Below are 20726 nucleotides of genomic sequence, written 5' to 3' on the forward strand. Positions count from 1 at the left end.
GAAGGAAGGGGAAGAGTTAACTAATTACGTTTGCTCCTTTTTTCAGGACTTATTCCCATCAAATATGGGGGGCCGACTGGCGGAACTCCTGAGTACGGTGCATCCGCGTGTCACAGATGATATGAACAATCTCATGACCGCCGAATTCACTAGAGAGGAAATTAAAGCAGCTCTTGATCATATAGGGGATTTAAAGGCTCCTGGCCCAGATGGGATGCCCTCTATTGTGTATAAGAAGAACTGGCCCCTAATGGGGGCCCAAGTTGTGGAGGAGGTGTTATCTGTTCTAAATGGAGGAGATATACGAGAAGGGTGGAATGATACTGTCATTGTCCTCATCCCCAAAGTTAAAAACCCGAGCAGGATAAAGGATTTGCGACCAATCAGCTTGTGCAACATGATTTACAAACTGGTGTCTAAGGTGATCGCTAATAGAATGAAGTAGATCCTGCCAGATATCATATCCGATAACCAGAGTGCTTTTATCCCGGGAAGGCTCATTACGGATAATGTGTTGATATCATATGAACTTTCAGATTATCTCTTACACAAGACGAAGGGGAAATAAGGATATGCGGCGGTCAAAGCTGACATGAGTAAAGCGTACGATCGGGTGGAATGGAGCTTCTTGGAAGCATTCGTCTCAAGGTTGGGGTTCAGAACTAGGGTTGTACAGCTTATCATGGGATGTGTCACCACTTTGAGGTACCAGATCAAGGTTAATGGTACTCTAACATGCCAGTTCAGTCCAACTAGAGGACTCCGTCAAGGAGATCCATTATCGCCTTATTTGTTTGTGATTTGTACGGAAGGCCTATCGGTGCTACTTCATGACACGGAAGGATCGGGCTGACTGAGTGGAATCAGAATCTGTAACAATGTACCGACTGTGTCCCACCTTTTCTTCGCAGATGATTCCATCCTACTGATGAAGGCCGACCATAGAGAAGCTGAGGTTTTAAAGGAGATTCTGGACCTGTATGAGAGCTGCTCTGGGCAGTGCATCAACACGGAGAAATCCGCTATCATGTTCAGTCCTAACACAAGGGATGAGATACGCACGGCGGTGAAGAACGTCTTGGTGATTCACAGTGAGAACTGGAATGAAAAGTACCTTGGACTACCAGTGCATGTGGGACAATCAAGGAGGAAAGCCTTCGCATACATCAAGGGGGCGTAGCGGGGAAAGTGTATGGTTGGAAGGAGAAACTCATCGCAAAGCCAGGGAAAGAAATCTTAGTGAAGGCCGTCGCACAAGCCATCCCGACCTACGCCATGTCTTGTTTCTACCTCACCAAGTCTTTCTGTGAGGAGCTTACTTCGTTATTGGGGAGATATTGGTGGAGCCAACAAGACAAGGAGGATACTATCCACTGGATCAGCTAGGAGAAACTAACAAAGCCGAAACATCAAGGAGGACTGGGGTTTCGGGATATGGAGAGCTTCAACAAGGCGATGTTGTCTAGGCAGATTTGGAGGCTTATTCAGTTCCCCGATACGCTATGTGCCAGGGTACTTAAGGCCCGGTATTTCCCCAATACACATGTACTTGAAGCTACCCCAAAACCGGGCATCTCCTACTCATGGCGAAGCTTGTTGCATGGGCTGGAGCTAGTCAAGGAGGGCTACATATGGCGCATTGGCGATGGTGAGAATGTCTGTATATGGAGGGACCTTTGGATACCGAGGCCCTGGTCGAGACGGGTGATTACGCCTAGGCGGGGAAATCTTCTTGAGCACGTAAGTGACCTCATCGATCCGGCAACTAGCACCTGGGACGAGAGACTTGTTCTTGAGACATTCTGGCATGATGATGTCCGGTATATCCTGTAAATCTAGTTGAGAGAAGGCGTGCCAGATTTTGTGGCTTGGCAGTATGATAGTAAAGGCTCCCATTCTGTTAAAAGCGCCTACAAACTGCAAGTAAAACTCGACAAACCTTTGGAGCAGGGAGAGGTGGGCTCTAGCTCAGCAGCGGCAACTATAAACCCAGGCTCGGACGACTCTTGGACCAGGCTGTGGAAGCTACCAGGGCCGAGAAACATTCAGATGTTCGCTTGGAGGATGAAGCATGAGTCTGTGGCACTATGCTTGAACCTTAAGAAGAGGGGAGTCCCAGTGGAGGATACAAAGTGCCTTTTCTGTGGGAGGGCCGATGAGGATGGAGGCCATCTTTTTATAAAATGCAAATACTCCAAGGTGGTCTGGAGAGAGTTGGAAATGGAGAAGGAAAGGAGGGATCTGCAAGATATCCATTATGTGCATCACGCCTTAGATTACATGTGGAATCTGAGTGAGGTAAAGCGCATGCACATCCTCACGTTTTGGTGTCTCTGGTGGTCCAATCGAAACAAGCTCATGGAAGGGGAGTTGCCGGAGACTACAGAGGTGGTGGCAAGGAGAACCAAGGCTAATGTGTTGGAATATATGCATATATACAATAGGCCACAACCCGAGAAGATTAATACACAATGGTGACCGCCTCCTGGAGATATGATCAAGATAAACGCGGACGACACTTTCATCCCGAGTCAGGACGGCTCGGGCTGGCGTGTTGTTGCTCGTGATGCTGCTGGAGAGGTGATCGTTGCGCGGGTCGTCAGGATCATGTGCAGGATGCGTTTGCTGCTGAGGTTCATGCACTCTCGCATGCAATAACACTCGAGCTGACCTAGGCTTGGTCAGAGTAATCTTCGAGACTGATAGCACGTTGCTCATGGAAGCTATGGATCTTGCTCGAGTGAATGCGTCGGCGTATGCAGCGGTGATTGAAGACCTAAAGTTTCAACTGAATATTTGGTTCTCGAAGCATGACATATCGGTGTGTCGCCGAGAGGCAAACTCTGCAGCGCATCAGCTTGCTAGTATAGGCCACATGCATGCAACTAACCACTCTCAGGAGTGGGAGTGTTGGAATTATGCCCTAGAGGCAATGATAAATAAGTTATTATTATAATTCCTGTATAGAGATAATCGTTTATTATCCATGCTATAATTGTATTGAATGAAGACTTAGATACATCTGTGGATACATAGACAAAACATTGACCCTAGCAAGCCTCTACTTGGCTAGCAAGTTCATCAAGGATAGTCTAGGTCTTCTAACTATGTACAAGGTGTTGTTGCTTGATAACTGGATCACGTCATTGGGAGAATCATGTGATGGACTAGACCCAAAATAATAGATGTAGCATGTTGATCATGTCATTTTGTTGCTACTGTTTTATGCGTGTCAAGTATTTATTCCTATGACCATGAGATCATATAACTCACTAACACCGGAGGAATACTTTGTGTGTATCAAACGTCACAACGTAACTGGGTGGCTATAAAGATGCTCTACAGGTATCTCTGAAGGTGTCCGTTGAGTTAGTATGAATCGAGACTGGGATTGGTCACTCCGTGTGACAGAGAGGTATCTCGGGGCCCACTCGGTAATACAACATCACACACAAGCCTTGCAAGCAATGTGACTTAGTGTAAGTTACGGGATCTTGTATTACGGAACGAGTAAAGAGACTTGCCGGTAAACGAGATTGAAATAGGTATGCGGATACTGACGATCGAATCTCGGGCAAGGAACATACCGAAGGACAAAGCGAATGACATACGGGATTATATGAATCCTTGGCACTGAGGTTCAAACGATAAGATCTTCGTAGAATATGTAGGATCCAATATGGGCATCCAGTTCCCGCTATTGGACATTGACTGAGGAGTCCCTCGGGTCATGTCTACATAGTTCTCGAACCCGTAGGGTCTGCACACTTAAGGTTCGACGTTGTTTTATGCGTATTTGAGTTATATGGTCGGTTACCGAATGTTGTTCGGAGTTCCGGATGATATCACGGACGTCACGAGGGTTTCCGGAATGGTCCGGAGACGAAGATTGATATATAGGATGACTTCATTTGATTGCCGGAAGGTTTTCGGAGTTACCGGGAATGTACCGGGAATGACGAATGGGTTCCGGATGTTCACCGGGGGGGGGGGGGGGGGCAGCCCACCCCGGGGAAGCCCATAGGCTTTAGGGGTGCCGCAGCAGCCCTTAGTGGGCTGGTGGGCAATCCCAAAGAGGCCCCTGCGCAGGGAGATAAGAAAATCAAAGAGAAAAAAAGGGGAAGTGGGAAGGAAGGGAAGGACTCCACCTTCCAATCCTGGTTGGACTAGGATTGGAAGAGGACTCCTCCTCCCCCCCTTCGTCCGAACCCCTTGGGCAAGGCAAGGCCCCTCCCCTCCCACCTATATATACGGAGGTTTTAGGGCTGATTTGAGACAACTTTTCCACGGCAGACCGACCACATACCTCCACGGTTTTTATTCTAGATCGTGTTTCTGCGGAGCTCGGGCGGAGCCCTGCTGAGATTAGATCACCACCAACCTCTGGAGCGCCATCACGCTGCCGGAGAACTCATCTACCTCTCCGTCTCTCTTGCTGAATCAAGAAGGCCGAGATCATCGTCGAGCTGTACGTGTGCTGAACGCGGAGGTGACGTCCGTTCGGCACTAGATCGGAGCGGATCGTGGGACGTATCGCGGGACTGTGCGTGGGATGGTTCGCGGGGCGGATCGAGGGACGTGAGGACATTCCACTACATCAACCGCGTTTATTACTGCTTCGGTTGTGCGATCTACAAGGGTACGTAGATCTGAAATACCCCTCGTAGATGGACATCAGCATGATAGGTCTTCGTGCGCGTAGGAATTTTTTTGTTTCCCATGCGACGTTCCACAACAGTGGCGTCATGAGCTAGGTTCATGCGTAGATGTCATCTTGAGTAGAACACAGAAGTTTTTGTGGGCGATGATGTGCAATTTGCTGCCCTCCTTAGTCTTTTCTTGATTCCGCGGTATTGTTGGATCGAAGCGGCTCGGACCGACATTACTCGTACGCTTACGAGAGACTGGTTTCATCGCTACAAGCAACTCCGTTGCTCAAAGATGACTGACGAGTGTCGGTTTCTCCAACTTTAGTTGAATCGGATTTGACCGAGGATGTCCTTGGATGAGGTTAAATAGCAATTCATATATCTCCGTTGTGGTGTTTGCGTAAGTAAGATGCGATCCTACTAGATACCCATGGCCACCACGTAAAACATGCAACAACAATTAGAGGACGTCTAACTTGTTTTTGCAGGGCATGCTTGTGATGTGATATGGCCAACGATGTGATGTGATATATTGGATGTATGAGATGATCATGTTGTAATAGTTAATATCGACTTGCACGTCGATGGTACGACAACTGGCAGGAGCCATAGGGTTGTCTTTAAACTAACGTTTGTGCTTGCAGATGCGTTTACTATTTTGCTAGGATGTAGCTTTAGTAGTAATAGCATGAGTAGCACGACAACCCCGATGGCGACACGTTGGTGGAGATCATGGTGTGGCGCCGGTGATAGAACATCGTGCCGGTGCTTTGGTGATGGAGATCAAGAAGCACGTGATGATGGCCATATCATGTCACTTATGAATTGCATGTGATGTTAATCCTTTTATGCACCTTATTTTGCTTAGAACGACGGTAGCATTATGAGGTGATCTCTCACTAAAATTTTAAGACGAAATTGTGTTCTCCCTGACTGTGCACCGTTGCTATAGTTCATCGTTTCGAGACACCACGTGATGATCAGGTGTGATAGACTCAACGTTCACATACAACGGGTGCAAAACAGTTGCACACGCGGAACACTCGGGTTAGGCTTGACGAGCCTAGCATGTGCAGACATGGCCTCGGAACACATGAGACCGAAAGGTCGATCATGAATCATATAGTTGATATGATTAGCATAGGGATGCTTACCACTGAAACTATCCTCAACTCACGTGATGATCGGACTTGAGCTGGTGGAATTGGATCATGAACCACTCAAAAGACTAGAGAGATGTACTTTTTGGGTGGGAGTTTAGCAAGTAATTTGATTAAGTTAAACTCTATTTATCTTGAACATAGTCTAAGTCCACTTTGAATATATTTGTGTTGTAGATCATGGCTCACGCGACAGTCACCCTCAATTTTAATACGTTCCTAGAGAAAGCTAAGTTGAAAGATGATGGAAGCAACTTTGTAGACTGGGCTCGTAATCTTAAGTTGCTCCTGCAAGTTGGAAAGAAGGATTATGTCCTTAATGTTGCGCTAGGAGATGAACCACCCGCTACGGCTGACCAAGATGTTAAGAACGCTTGGTTAACACGTAAGGAGGACTACTGAGTAGTTCAATGTGCAGTCTTGTATGGCTTAGAGCCGGGACTTCAACGTCACTTTGAGCGTCATGGAGCATATGAGATGTTCCAGGAGTTGAAGTTTATCTTTCAGAAGAACGCCCAGATCGAGAGGTATGAGACCTCCGATAAATTATATGCTTGCAAGATGGAGGAGAACTCGGCTGTCAGTGAACATGTGCTCAAAATGTCTGGGTACTCAAACCGTCTAGCTGAGCTGGGGATTGAACTCCCGCAAGAGGCTATCACTGACAGAATTCTTCAATCACTGCCGCCAAGCTATAAGGGCTTTGTGTTGAACTACAACATGCAAGGGATGAACAAGTCACCCGGCGAGTTGTTCGCGATGCTGAAAGTCGCAGAGTCAGAACTCCGTAAAGAGCATCAAGTGTTGATGGTGAATAAGACCACTAGTTTCAAGAGAAACGACAAAGGAAAGAAGGGTAATTCAAAGAAGAGCGGCAAACCTGTTGCCAATCCGACGAAGAAACCCAAAGCTGGACCTAAGCCTGAAACGGAGTGCTATTATTGCAAGGGTATGGGTCACTGGAAGCGCAACTGCCCCAAGTATCTGGCTGATAAGAAGGCGGCCAAAGAAAAATCAGGTATATTTGATATACATGTTATTGATGTGTACTTAACCAGCTCTCGTAGTAGTGCGTGGGTATTCGATACCGGTTCTGTTGCTCATATTTGCAACTCGAAACAGGAACTGCGGAATAGGCAAAGGCTGGCGAAAGATGAAGTGACGATGCGCGTGGGAAATGGTTCCAAGGTTGATGCAATCGCCGTCGACATAGTATCACTTCAGTTACCATCAGGATTAGTTATGAACTTAAATAATTGTTATTTAGTGCCTGCGTTAAGCATGAACATTATATTTGGATCTTGTTTATTGCGAGACGGTTACTCGTTTAAGTCAGAGAATAAAGGTTGTTCTATTTCTATGAGTAATATCTTATATGGTCATGGACCCAATGTGAGAGGATTGTTCATATTGAATCTTGATAATGATAATACACATCTACATAACATTGATACCAAAAGAGTTAGAGTTAACAATGATAGCGCCATGTTTTTGTGGCACTGCCGCTTAGGTCATATTGGTGTAAAGCGCATGAAGAAACTCCATTCCGATGGACTTTTGGAGTCACTTGACTTTGATTCACTTGACACGTGCGAACCATGCCTCATGGGAAAGATGACTAAAAATCCGTTCTCCGGAACAATGGAGCGTGCGAGTGACTTGTTGGAAATCATACATACCGATGTGTGTGGTTCGATGAGCGTGGAGGCACGCGACGGATATCGTTATTTTCTCACCTTCACTGATGATTTGAGTAGATATGGTTATGTCTACTTGATGAAACACAAGTCTGAAACATTTGAAAAGTTCAAACAATTTCAGAGTGAAGTTGAAAATCATCGTAACAAGAAGATCAAGTTCCTACGGTCTGATCGTGGGGGTGAATATCTGAGTTTCGAGTTTGGTGCTCACTTAAGACAATGTGGAATTGTTTCACAGTTGACACCGCCTGGAACACCACAGCGTAATGGTGTGTTCGAACGTCGTAATCGTACTTTATTAGAGATGGTGCGATCTATGATGTCTCTTACCGATTTGCCGTTATTGTTTTGGGGTTATGCATTAGAAACAACTGCGTTCACTTTAAGTAGGGCAACATAAACATCCGTTGAGATGACACCATACGAACTGTGGTATGGCAAAAGACCAAAGTTGTCGTTTCTTAAAGTTTGGGGGTGTGATGCTTATGTCAAAAAGCTTCAGCCTGAAAAGCTGGAACCCAAAGCGGAAAAGTGCATCTTCATAGGTTATCCAAAAGAGACAGTTGGGTATACCTTCTATCTCAAATCCGAGGGCAAAGTGTTTGTTGCTAAGAACAGAGCTTTTCTCGAGAAGGAGTTTCTCTTGAGAGAATTGAGTGGGAGGAAGATAGAACTTGATGAGGTTGTTGAACCTCTCATACCTCTGGATGGTGGCGCAGGGCAAGGGGAAACCCCTGTCGTTGCGACGCCGGATGAGGAGGAAGTTAATGATGATGATCATGAAACTCCGGATCAGGTTCTTGTCGAACCTCGCAGGTCGACGAGACCGCGTACTACTCCAGAGTGGTACGGTAATCCCGTCTTATCAATTATGTTGTTAGACAACAATGAGCCTGCGAATTATGAAGAAGCAATGGTGGGCCCGGATTCCAACAAATGGCTGGAGGCCATGAAGTCCGAGATAGGATCTATGTATGAAAACAAAGTATGGACTTTGGAAGTACTACCTGAAGGCCGCAAGGCTATTCAGAACAAATGGATCTTTAAGAAGAAGACGGACGCTGACGGTAATGTGACCGTTTATAAAGCTCTACTTGTGGCAAAGGGTTTTTCACAAGTTCAAGGGGTTGACTACGATGAGACATTCTCACCCGTAGCGATGCTTAAGTCTGTCAGAATCATGTTGGCAATAGCTGCATTTTTCGATTATGAAATCTGGCAGATGGATGTCAAAACGGCGTTCCTTAACGGTTTCCTTAAGGAAGTGTTGTATATGATGCAACCCGAAGGTTTTGTCGATCCTAAAAATGCTAACAAAGTGTGCAAGCTCCAGCGATCCATTTATGGACTGGTGCAAGCATCTCGGAGTTGGAATAAACGCTTTGATGAGGTGAGCAAAGCATTTGGGTTTATACAAGTGGTTGGAGAATCTTGTATTTACAAGAAAGTGAGTGGGAGCTCTGTGGCGTTTCTAATATTATATGTGGATGACATATTGCTGATTGGAAACAACGTGGAGTTTTTGGAGAGCATAAAAGATTATTTGAATAGAAGTTTCTCTATGAAGGACCTAGGAGAAGCTGCTTACATTCTAGGCATTAAGATCTATAGGGATAGATCGAAACGCCTGATAGGACTTTCACAAAGTACATACATTGATAAAGTTTTGAAGAGGTTCAAAATGGAACAGTCCAAGAAGGGGTTCTTGCCAGTTTTACAAGGTACGAGATTGAGTAAGACTCAGTGCCCAGCAACTGATAAAGATAGAGAGCATATGAGCACCATCCCCTATGCTTTAGCCACAGGTTCTATCATGTATGCAATGTTGTGCACTACACCGGACGTTAGCCTGGCCATAAGTATGGCAGGCAGGTTCCAGAGTAATCCAGGAGTGGATCACTGGACGGCGGTCAAGAATATCCTAAAGTACCTGAAAAGGACTAAGGAGATGTTTCTCGTGTATGGAGGTGACGAAGAGCTCGCCGTAAAAGATTACGTCGGTGCAAGCTTTGACACAAATCCGGATGACTCTAAGTCGCAGACCGGATAAGTATTTATTCTTAATGGGGGTGCGGTAAGCTGGTGCAGTTCCAAGCAAAGCGTCGTAGCTAATTCTACATGTGAGGCGAAGTACATGGCTGCCTCGGAGGCGGCTAAGGAGGGTGTCTGGATGAAGCAGTTCATGACGGATCTTGGAGTGGTGCCAAGCGCACTCAATCCAATAACCTTGTTTTGTGACAACACGGGTGCCATTGCCTTAGCAAAGGAACCACGGTTTCACAAGAAGACCAGACACATGAAACGACGCTTCAACCTCATCCGCAACTACGTCGAAGGGGAGGACGTAAATATATGCAAAGTGCAAACGTATCTGAATGTAGAAGACCCGCTGACTAAACCTCTTGCACGAGCAAAGCATGATCAACACCAGAACTGTATGGGCGTTAGATTTATTACAATGTAATTCGCATGGTGATGTGAGGGCTAGATTATTGACTCTAGTACAAGTGTGAGACTTTTGGAATTATTCCCTAGAGGCAAGATAAATAAGTTATTATTATAATTCCTGTATCAAGATAATCGTTTATTATCCATGCTATAATTGTACTGAATGAAGACTTAGATTCATGTGTGGATACATAGACAAAACGCTGTCCCTAGCAAGCCTCTAGTTGGCAAGCTAGTTGATCAAGGATAGTCAGGGTCTTCTGACTATGTCAAGGTGTTGCTGCTTGATGGATCACGTCATTGGGAGAATCATGTGATGGACTAGACCCAAACTAATAGACGTAGCATGTTGATCGTGTCATTTTGTTGCTATTGTTTTCTGCGTGTCAAGTATTTATTCCTATGACCATGAGATCATATAACTCACTGACGTCGGAGGAATACTTTGTGTGTATCAAACGTCACAATGTAACTGGGTGGCTATAAATATGCTCTACAGGTATCTCCGAAGGTGTCCGTTGAGTTAGTATGAATCAAGACTGGGATTTGTCACTCCGTGTGACGGAGAGGTATCTCGGGGCCCACTTGGTAATACAACATCACACACAGGCCTTGCAAGCAATGTGACTTAGTGTAAGTTACGGAATCTTGTATTACAGAACGAGTAAAGATACTTACCGGTAAACGAGATTGAAATAGGTATGCGGATAATGACGATCGAATCTTGGACAAGTAACATACCGAAGGACAAAGGGAATGACATACGGGATTATATGAATCCTTGGCACTAAGGTTCAAACGATAAGATCTTCGTAGAATATGTAGGATCCAATATGGGCATCCAGGTCCCGCTATTGGATATTGATCGAGGAGTCCCTCGGGTCATGTCTACATAGTTCTCGAACCCGCGGGGTCTGCACACTTAAGGTTCGACGTTGTTTTATGCGTATTTGAGTTATATGGTTGGTTACCGAATGTTGTTCGGAGTCCCGGATGAGATCACGGACGTCATGAGGGTTTCCGAAATGGTCCGGAGGCGAAGATTGATATATAGGATGACCTCATTTGATTGCCGGAAGGTTTTCGGAGTTACCGAGAATGTACCGGGAATGACGAATGGGTTCCGGATGTTCGCGCGGGGCGGGGGGGGGGCAGCCCACCCCTGGGAAGCCCATAGGCTTTAGGGGTGCCGCAGCAGCCCTTAGTGGGCTGGTGGGCAATCCCAAAGAGGCCCCTGTGCAGGGAGATAAGAAAGTCAAAGAGAAAAAAAAGGGGAAGTGGGAAGGAAGGGAAGGACTCCACCTTCCAATCCTAGTTGGACTAGGATTGGAGGAGGACTCCTCCTCCCCCCCTTCGGCCGAACCCCTTGGGTCTCCTTGAGCCCCATGGCAAGGCCCCTCCCCTCCCACCTATATATACGGAGGTTTTAGGGCTGATTTGAGACAACTTTTCCACGGCATCCCGACAACATACCTCCACGGTTTTTCCTCTAGATCGCGTTTCTGCGGAGCTCGGGCGGAGCCCTGCTGAGATTAGATCACCACCAACCTCCGGAGCACCGTCACGCTGCCGGAGAACTCATCTACATCTCCGTCTCTCTTGCTGGATCAAGAAGGCCGAGATCATCATCGAGTTGTACATGTGCTGAATGCGGAGGTGTCGTCCGTTCGGCACTAGATCGGAGCGGATCGTGGGACGGATCGCGGGACCGTTCGTGGGACGGTTCGCGGGGCGGATCGAGGGACGTGAGGACGTTCCACTACATCAACCGCGTTTGTTAACTCTTCTGCTGTGCGATCTACAAGGGTACGTAGATCTGAAATCCCCCTCGTAGATGGACATCACCATGATAGGTCTTCGTGCGCGTAGGAACATTTTTGTTTCCCGTGCGATGTTCCCCAACAAGGAGAACCTTGTTCCTACCCAAGTGGCAGTTTGTGTTGAGGGTGATTTACCCCCGCACCGTTAAAGTAATGGAGTATTTTTTTTTGCCTTAAAAAAACCCATGCCAGGTGCCACGGTGAGAAACGAGCCCACGTCGTGGCAGGTTCCTCGACCCGATCTTCTCACGCAAGCCATGTTCAACATCGAGCCTCAAACCATTCGTAATCATTAGGATCGTGTTGTTTGAACGTGTTTTACTATCCAAATCGATCCGTCAAACGGTTCGGATGTTTTTTTTGCAAAAGCGCAAACAAACTCACAACTTTGTGGACCTTCAGACCGATGCCATATCCGCACTGACAACCGTGGCCCACCAAAAAAAATCTTGCTTGCCCACGTCCTTTTTCGTCTGAAGCGTTCAGCACCACTCCAAAGCACCATTGCCACATTCATGACGACTTAGAGCGACGCGACCTCTCACGTCGCTCCCTGCATTGAAGCGTCGTATCGGGCGAGAGCATCGCCCTGCGCAGCTTCCCGATGCATGCGATCGATCCTCGTTCAAACGATAACACATTCGTCTGCCTACCTATATTAAACACGAGCGGATGTCGAGAAACCCGCTCAGGCGTCATCCGTTCCTCCATATACCTCCCACCATTAACTACCTCACCGGTTGCTCTGCCATCCGCCCGCTACGTAAAACCCATGCATCTTCATGCCCGCATCCAATATCCTATGCTTCATTTATCCTCTTTGCACCACGCCTGTCGTGGCCTCCTCGAGCTCCAAAGCTGTCTGCCACAGCCTCTCAGCATAAACATGAGATCACCTCCATTGCTGCTGGCTGGTAGGTCGGAATGCAGACGAATGCTAGTGTTGCAGCCGACCTAATGGAAGAGGAGGCCGACGACGAGCCGGCACCCCCGTCCTTGTCAGACAATGTGAAAACACAACTTCTCCCTAGGTGGTTTTGTTAATTAATAACAACATATATTTCATTGGACTAACAATTCTACCAAGTATATTTCAGGAAAAAAAATCAATGAATGGATTGGCAAAGGATTATGAGGATATTCCCTAGATGCAAGGAACATCTATTGACCACAAGCTTCAAGACTCTACATTTTGCTTTTATGTGAGAAATCACAATTGAGTCCGTAGGAAAGACAATACTATTAAAAGTGGATGATGTGTCTATGATGATCAGGTTGCTCAAGTGCTTAGAGTTACCCACCAAATACCCTCATGAAATTCTCCCACAAATATTCTGTACAAAACCTAAACATTCAAATTCGATGCCACCAATATTTCCAAATCGGCCCTATCGAGTTTTAACCTAGACAGATCCTATGCCAAACTATAAGGTCTCGGTGACACCAAGTTCCATTTTGGTGAAACCGAAATCAATGACCAACTTTCTATTGTCCCATTTCTAAAAATCGTAATTCCGAGTTTTAAGAATCGGTGACACTGAAACAGGTAACTGCCTAGGCCAGCCAAAATCGGACCCGCCGAGATTTATAAATAGGTCTCACTGAAATGCCAAAAGTTGCCACATTTTGCACTAGTCAGTGCAACTGAGTTTTTTTACTTCGGTTTCACCGAGTTGGGCAATAATATTGTAACAGTTGGATTTTTGGAGATGCCTATATATACCCCCCTCACCAGCCTCTCATTCAAAGAGGAAGCACTCAGAATGAACCACCACTTGCCCCATCCATTTTCTGAGAGAGAGCCACCTACTCATGTGTTGAGATCAAGATATTGCATTCCTGCCATATGGATCTTGATTTCTAGCCTCCCCAAGTTGCTTTCCACCTAATCATTCTCTTCTAACCAAGGAAAATCTGTGAGAGAGTGAATGAGCGTTGAGGGGACTATCTTTTAAAGCACAAGAGCAAGGAATTCATCATACTACCACATCTATTACCTTTTGGAGAGTGGTGTCCTCTAGATTGGTTTGGTGTCGCTTGGGAGCCTCCGACTTTGTGTGGATTTGAACCAAGAAGTGGACAACGAGATCGCCTACTTCGTGAATATCTACCTCGACGGAGGCTTGTCCTTCGTGGACGTAATCCATGGTGGAATAGATAAAGTTGCTTCTTCGTGGACTATTCGCGGGTGGAGACCTCAGTGGACTCTCACGGTTGTTACCCTCCATGAGTTGAAGTCTCCATAAACATGGAGAAATATGGCACCACCTATTGTAACCACACCAAAAATCATCGTGTCGTCTTTGTGTTTGATCTTACTATCCCACCCCTCTACTTACATGTGCATGTCTTTACTTTCCATTGACTCTTAGACTTGCATGTGTAGGGTGTGCTTGACTTGCTATAATTGCTAAAACTTGCCCACAAATAAAGTTTTTATTTGGTCAAGTAGTCTAATCACCCCCTCTAGACATACTTCAGATCCTTCAAGTGGTATGAGACCTTTGGTCTCCATTGCATTGGTTTCACAACCTAGGAGAGTATGGCGTCTAGTGAGGGAAATTACCACCGCAGAGGTCCATATTTTAATGGTACAAACTTTGATGGTTGGAAGCATAAGATGAATATGCATATTATTGATCATAACCCGGCCGTTTGGGTTGTTGTTTGTGTTGGATTGCAAGGTGAATTATTTGGTGATGGAAGGGGACCAAATCATGAAGCGACTGCCGAAGAATTGAATATGTTGCAATACAGCGCTCAAGCATGCGGCATTCTATTCAACTCCCTATGACCCGAAGAGTTCAACAAGATTAGCCGTCTTGAGAACGCGAAGGAAATTTGGGACACTTTGGTTGATATGCATGAAGGTACTGAATCTGTCAGGGAATCTAAGTCGGATGTGCTACAAATCCAGCTTCACAAGTTCAAGATGAAGGATGGTGAAGGAGTCGCTGAGATGTACTCTAGGCTTGCTCTCATCACAAATGAGATTGGCGGCTTAGGAAGCGAAGAGATGACTGACAAATTCATCATCAAGAAGATACTTAGAGCCTTGGATGGAAAGTACGACACCGTGTGCACATTGATCCAAATGATGCCAAACTACAAAGATCTCAAGCCAACGAAAGTGAGTGGAAGGATTGTCGCTCATGAAATGTCACTCAAGGACAAAGAAGAGCTGCACAACAAGTCAAGCGGTGTTTACATAGCTTCAAGTGATACTCCCACTACTTCAAATGATAGCATTGTCACCAATGAATAGATAAGCCTCGTGGTCAAGAAATTCAACAAGTTCTATAAGAGTAGAGGCAAAGAGAGAAGCTCCAACTCAATATATGAAGAGAAGCGTTCATCTATTCGTGACCGAAACTGTTAAAATTGTGGAAGGCCCGAACACTACTCCAATGAGTGCTCGACCCTCCACAAAATAAGAGAAGAGTCACCTAGAAGACGAAGCTCAAGAGATGAGTCTCCTCGAAGAGAGAGAAGGAGTAGAGAAGATCATTATGAACGAAGACCCTCCCGGAGAAGCAAGGAATCGGAGAAGAAGAACAAGTACACCAAGAGCCACTCAAGAAGAAGACATCAAGTTCATGTTGGTGAATGGGTATCCAACTCCAAGTCCGACAACCAATCTCACAGAAGCTACCACTCCAACTTCGACTGTTGTCAAGATGAAGGTGTTGCCGGTCTTGCACTTGTATCCTCCAAATCCTATGACATATTTGATTCACCAAATGAAGGGATTGGAAACTGCTTCATGGCTAAAGTACCCAAGGTATCAAACCCCGAGTACTTTGAATTTAATAGTGACGAGGATGACTTACTAGGAGATGATGACTTGTTCTTGGATAAAACTAGTAATAGCAATGAAAATGAACTTGATGATAATCATGCTAGTCAAGATAAGTCGTGTGATGATGATAAGAAGGAGATTGAGCATCTAATAAAGAATTGAACACTCTTAAGTTAGCCCATGAATCTACTTTAGAAAATCATAAAGAGTTTGCAAGAACTCATGAGAAGCTACGCTTCGAGAAGCTAAATTTAGAGGAAGAGCATGAGTTTCTAAATAATTGACCATATCAAGTATGTGATCACCAGTACGGAGGGCGGGCTTCTTCTGGTTATCTGCCTCACCTTTGAAATGCTTTCCTTTCTTTCGACATTGATGGTTGATCGGAAGAAATCGACGATGCCCCAGGTACACATTCTTCCTGCATTTGTCCAAATATATATTGTCGGTGTCATCTAAATAGTGTGTGCATGCGTTGTATCCCTTGTTTGTCTGTCCTGAAAGGTTACTGAGAGCAGGTCAAACGTTGGTGGTTACAAACAACAATGCATTTAGGTCAAATTCCTCTTGTTCGTTCTCATCCCACACACGTACACCATTTCCATTCCATAGCTGTAAAAGTTCATCAACTAATGGCCTAGGTACATATCAATGTCATTGCCGGGTTGCCTAGGGCCTTGGATGAGCACTGGCATCATAATGAACTTCCGCTTCATGCACAACCAAGGAGGAAGGTTATACATACATAGAGTCACAGGCCATGTGTTATGCTTGCTGCTCTGCTCCCCAAAAGGATTAACGCCATCTGCACTTAAACCAAACCATACGTTCCTTGGGTCATGTGTCAAGTCGCTCCACTTTCTATCGATCTTTCTCCACTGCGACCCGTCAACGGGTGCTCTCAACTTCCCATCTTTCTTACGGTCTTTTATGTGCCATTGCATCAACTCGGCATGCTTTTTGTTTCTGAACAGACGTTTCAACCGTGGTATTATAGGAGCATACCACATCACCTTGGCAGGAACCATCTTCCCGGTGCGCTAGCCCTCAACATCACCAGGGTCGTCTCTTCTGATCTTATACCGCAATGCGCCGCATACCGAGCATGCGTTCAAATCCTCGTACGCACCGCAGTAGAGGATGCGGTCATTAGGGCATGCATGTATCTTCTGCACCTCCAATCCTAGAGGGCATAGAACCTTCTTTGCTTCGTACGTACTGACGGGCAATTCGTTATCCTTTGGAAGCTTCTTCTTCATTATTTTCAGTAGCGAACTAAATACCTTGTCAGATACACCATTGTCTGCCTTCCATTGCAGCAATTCCAGTGTGGTACCGAGCTTGGTGTTGTCATCTTCGCAATTTGGGTACAACCCTTTTTGTGATCCTCTAACATGCGATCGAACTTCAACTTCTCCCTTTCACTTTTCCATTCTCTATGTGCATCAACAATGACCCGGCAAAGATCATCATCGGGCACATCGTCTGGTTCCTCTTGATCTTCAGCTTCCTCCACTGCAGCATCACCGTATTCAGGAGGCGGGTAGTTGTCATCATCCTCTTCTTCTACGTTGTCTTCCATCATAACCCCTCTTTCTCCGTGCTTGGTCCAAACATTATAGTGTGGCATAAAACCCTTCTGAAGCAGGTGGAAGTGAAGGGTTTTATAGTCGGAGAAAGCCTTCGTATTCCCACAAACAGTACACGGACAATGCATAAAATCATTTTGCTTGTTTGCCTCGGCCGCTTCGAGAAAATTATGCAGGCCCTTAATATACTCAGAGGTGCGTTCGTCACCGTACATCCATTCTTGGTTCATCTGCATGCGTTATATAATAAAGTGTATTAAAAACCATTATAACATATCATTAATAGAAAAGTGACCAAATTAATATAAATTCATCAACACATTAAAGCCAAAGTATAGTAGTGACCAAAATAAATACACAACGTTCATACATAGTTCTCATTATTGAACAACATATAGCTCTCTAGAGCATCTAATTAGAATATACACTAAAACTATAAAATTTAAATGCAACAACAAATGCGATCATAACCGCAACTAAGGTACTAATTGATCCAACGACATAATGATACCAAGCCTCAGTATGAATGGCATATTTTCTAATCTTTCTAATCTTCAAGTACATTGCATCCATCTTGATCTTGTGATCGTCGACGACATCGGCAACATCCAACTCCAATATCATCTTCTCCTCTTCAACTTTTTTAATTTTTCTTTCAAGTAATTGTTTACTTTTTCAACCAAATTTAATTTCTCGAGAAGAATTTCTATGTCGGTTGGAATTTCCGGTTCACATACCTCCTAGATTAAAAAAATCTATGTCACGTTGGTCGGCATAATTGTCTTGAACACTAAATAAAACAAATATTTATAAAAGATAATATATACCACATCCGAATCATAGACAGGACGAGGACCGACAGAGGCGGATACCCAAACCATCGCACTATATAATAACAAAAAATAATAAAAGTAAGAAAATTACATAAGTAACTATCTAAATCATACAAGTAAGAACTTTTTTCTTTTAGAAAAAAGATAAGAAGAAGAGACTAACCACGATGGTGCCGGCGCCGGCGCCGAGATGGGCGCGGGCGATCGATGGCGGTGAGGACGGGGACGGGACAGGACGAACCGCCAAAGCTACACAAAACTTGAGGAAAATGGAGCTTGGACAAGGAGATTCGAGAGGAGAAAGCTTAAGTGTGGCTCGGGCATTTCATCGAACACCTCATGTGCATAGGAGGTGAGCTAGGGCACCACAAAGCTCTCCCACGCTCGCGGGCAGGGGGTATATATAGGCCAACCATTGGTCCCGGTTTGTGGTTGGAACCGCGACTAAAGTTCAACATTTGGTCCCAGTTTCAGCCACAAACCGGAACTAATGGTTGTGGGCCAGGAGCGAGGCACATTGGTCCCGGTTCATGTCTGGAACCGGGACCAAAGGGGTCATACGAACCGGGACCAATGACCCATGATGCCCGGCAGGCGCCCTGGCCTCACGAACCGGGACAGATGCCCCACGAGTCCCGGTTCGTGAGTGAACCGGGACTAATGGGATTTCATCAAATGGACCAAAGCCCTCTTTTCTACTAGTGTTTGCCCTGGAACTGGAAGGGCGATTGCTTGCCTCTTGACGGGAACGACATTCAAGGGAAAATGCAAAAAGGCGATTGATTGCCCTCAGACCGGTATAGGAAAGGGGAAGTCACTAAGGTGCAAAGGCAACAAGAATGACGTCATAGGTAAGGCACCCGCAGCTATTTAATGGATGATTCTCGATCCCTCAGCTCATCTTCATGATTCGGGTCGTCTTTGTGGTTTGGGCGTGGACTACTAGGCCAGGTAGTTTATCCAAGATATCACCTTTGTACTCCCGTCGTCTCAAATTAAGTGTTGCTAGTTTGGTACAAATTTATATTGAATTTATATTAAACCAGTGACATTTATTTTGGGACAAAGAAAGCAGTAGTGAAGCTCGTATTTTGTTAGTTCTCTGAGACTTCAAATAACGTGACCGACTTGGTGAATTTATCAGTGACTCCTTTTGAGATCATGCGACCTGATGTTGATACTTAACTCATTATACAGCCAACGATGGGCCGAGGTGATACCATCTTCAGAAACTTTGGTTGTACAAGGATCAAGATATTGAACACTCCTTCGACGTGATTCTGGAAAAGTAGGACTTGCGTGGAGTATGTACCATGCGTAGTGATTCTAGCACATTAGTCGACTCATTCCTAGCTGTATGGCCCACATCAATTATAAATAGATTAGGGTACATAAGCAACATGTCCCAGCATGCAGCTGCAACGGTGCCACCCTCAATGAGTCAAGCTAACCTAGTGTATCCAACCAAAACGATACTCCTATTGGCTTGCCAAAAGAGTTAGAATTTCCAACTGATCTGCTCTGTCACCCTTTACAGAATACAAATCATACAGTAGTATGTCCTCCACTTGCCACCATTGAAATTCCCTTTTAAATGTACTACACGTTCCACATCCGAGCAATGTCTATCCTCACATACCTAAAAAAGTAGTGCTTCCATTTTTCGGAGAAGCAACATACACAAAGTAATTTATTCTTGACAATTTCTTCGACAACACTAGTTGACATGTGACGCAGGCAGTAACAGCCAAATCAAGAATTCTTTTGAACAAATACGACTGTAGAGGGATCACAATTTGATATAGCCACTACTCCATAATGTCTATAAAATGAGTGATTGAATCCAGTAACCAGTATTGCAACTAAAGTACGTTAAAGATAATGCAAGCATCTTGACACTGCAGTAGTGTCGCCCAACACTTCTATCATTGAAGACAGAGAAGAGTTGGCCGACGCTAACATGGTAGGCATTGGACCAACTGAACTGCAATATGGTCCTTAGATGCAGAAAAGTTTGTTTTGACTAGATCTAGAAATTTCGTACAAAAGGGTCCTAGTTCTATGTAGTCAAATTTGAATGGCAAAAGCAACAACATTCAGTGCATGTACCAAATGTCAAGATAGCATACCAATACCCATTATTTATCATCCCAAACTAAAAGATGCAGTTCAAATCTCCAGATATTCAAAGCTACATGTTTAATTATGAGCATTGATCATTACAGAGGCAGTCCTGCATTCTGTTTTGTTCATACAAAATAAATAGATTGCCCAAAAATCTTGAGTTTATGTTGAAGCTATGTTACAAAGAATCCAACACCTATAATTAGAGTGCATAGTACAAATACATGATATTAAGATAATACATTTGGATTTCTTGTTATATCATATGTGCACGAAAAGTGAAAAAAAAACTCGCTAGAAGGAGGGCTTGAACCTCCGACCTTGTGGTTAACAGCCACACGCTCTGGCCAACTGAGCTATTCCAGCCATTTGGATATAAACAGGGGAAATTTTGTCCAGAAAGACTACCGACGAATGGAATTGAAAAAATAGACCATCCCTGAGACGAATCGACAAAACAGACCAGCCTAATATAGGGGCTGCCACCTCCGCATGTGGCAGCAGGCACCACGTGTTGGCGGTTGTTAGGCTGGTCTGTTCTGGCAATTTGTCTCAAAGGTGGTCTTTTTTATCAATTCCATTCGTGAGGTAGTCCTTTTGGACA

At 45.0% G+C, this 20726-nt stretch overlaps 1 non-coding gene across 1 annotated transcript; it reads right to left on the reverse strand.

The window, feature by feature from the left end:
• Positions 1-20414: 20414 nt before the first annotated feature.
• Positions 20415-20488, reverse strand: TRNAN-GUU. The gene has a single exon. It is a non-coding gene; the product is annotated as a tRNA-Asn (tRNA).
• Between the last annotated feature and the right edge of the window lie 238 nt (positions 20489-20726).

Source organism: Hordeum vulgare, chromosome 5H (assembly GCF_904849725.1).
Source record: "Hordeum vulgare subsp. vulgare chromosome 5H, MorexV3_pseudomolecules_assembly, whole genome shotgun sequence".
In the NCBI taxonomy this organism is placed as follows: Eukaryota; Viridiplantae; Streptophyta; class Magnoliopsida; order Poales; family Poaceae; genus Hordeum; species Hordeum vulgare.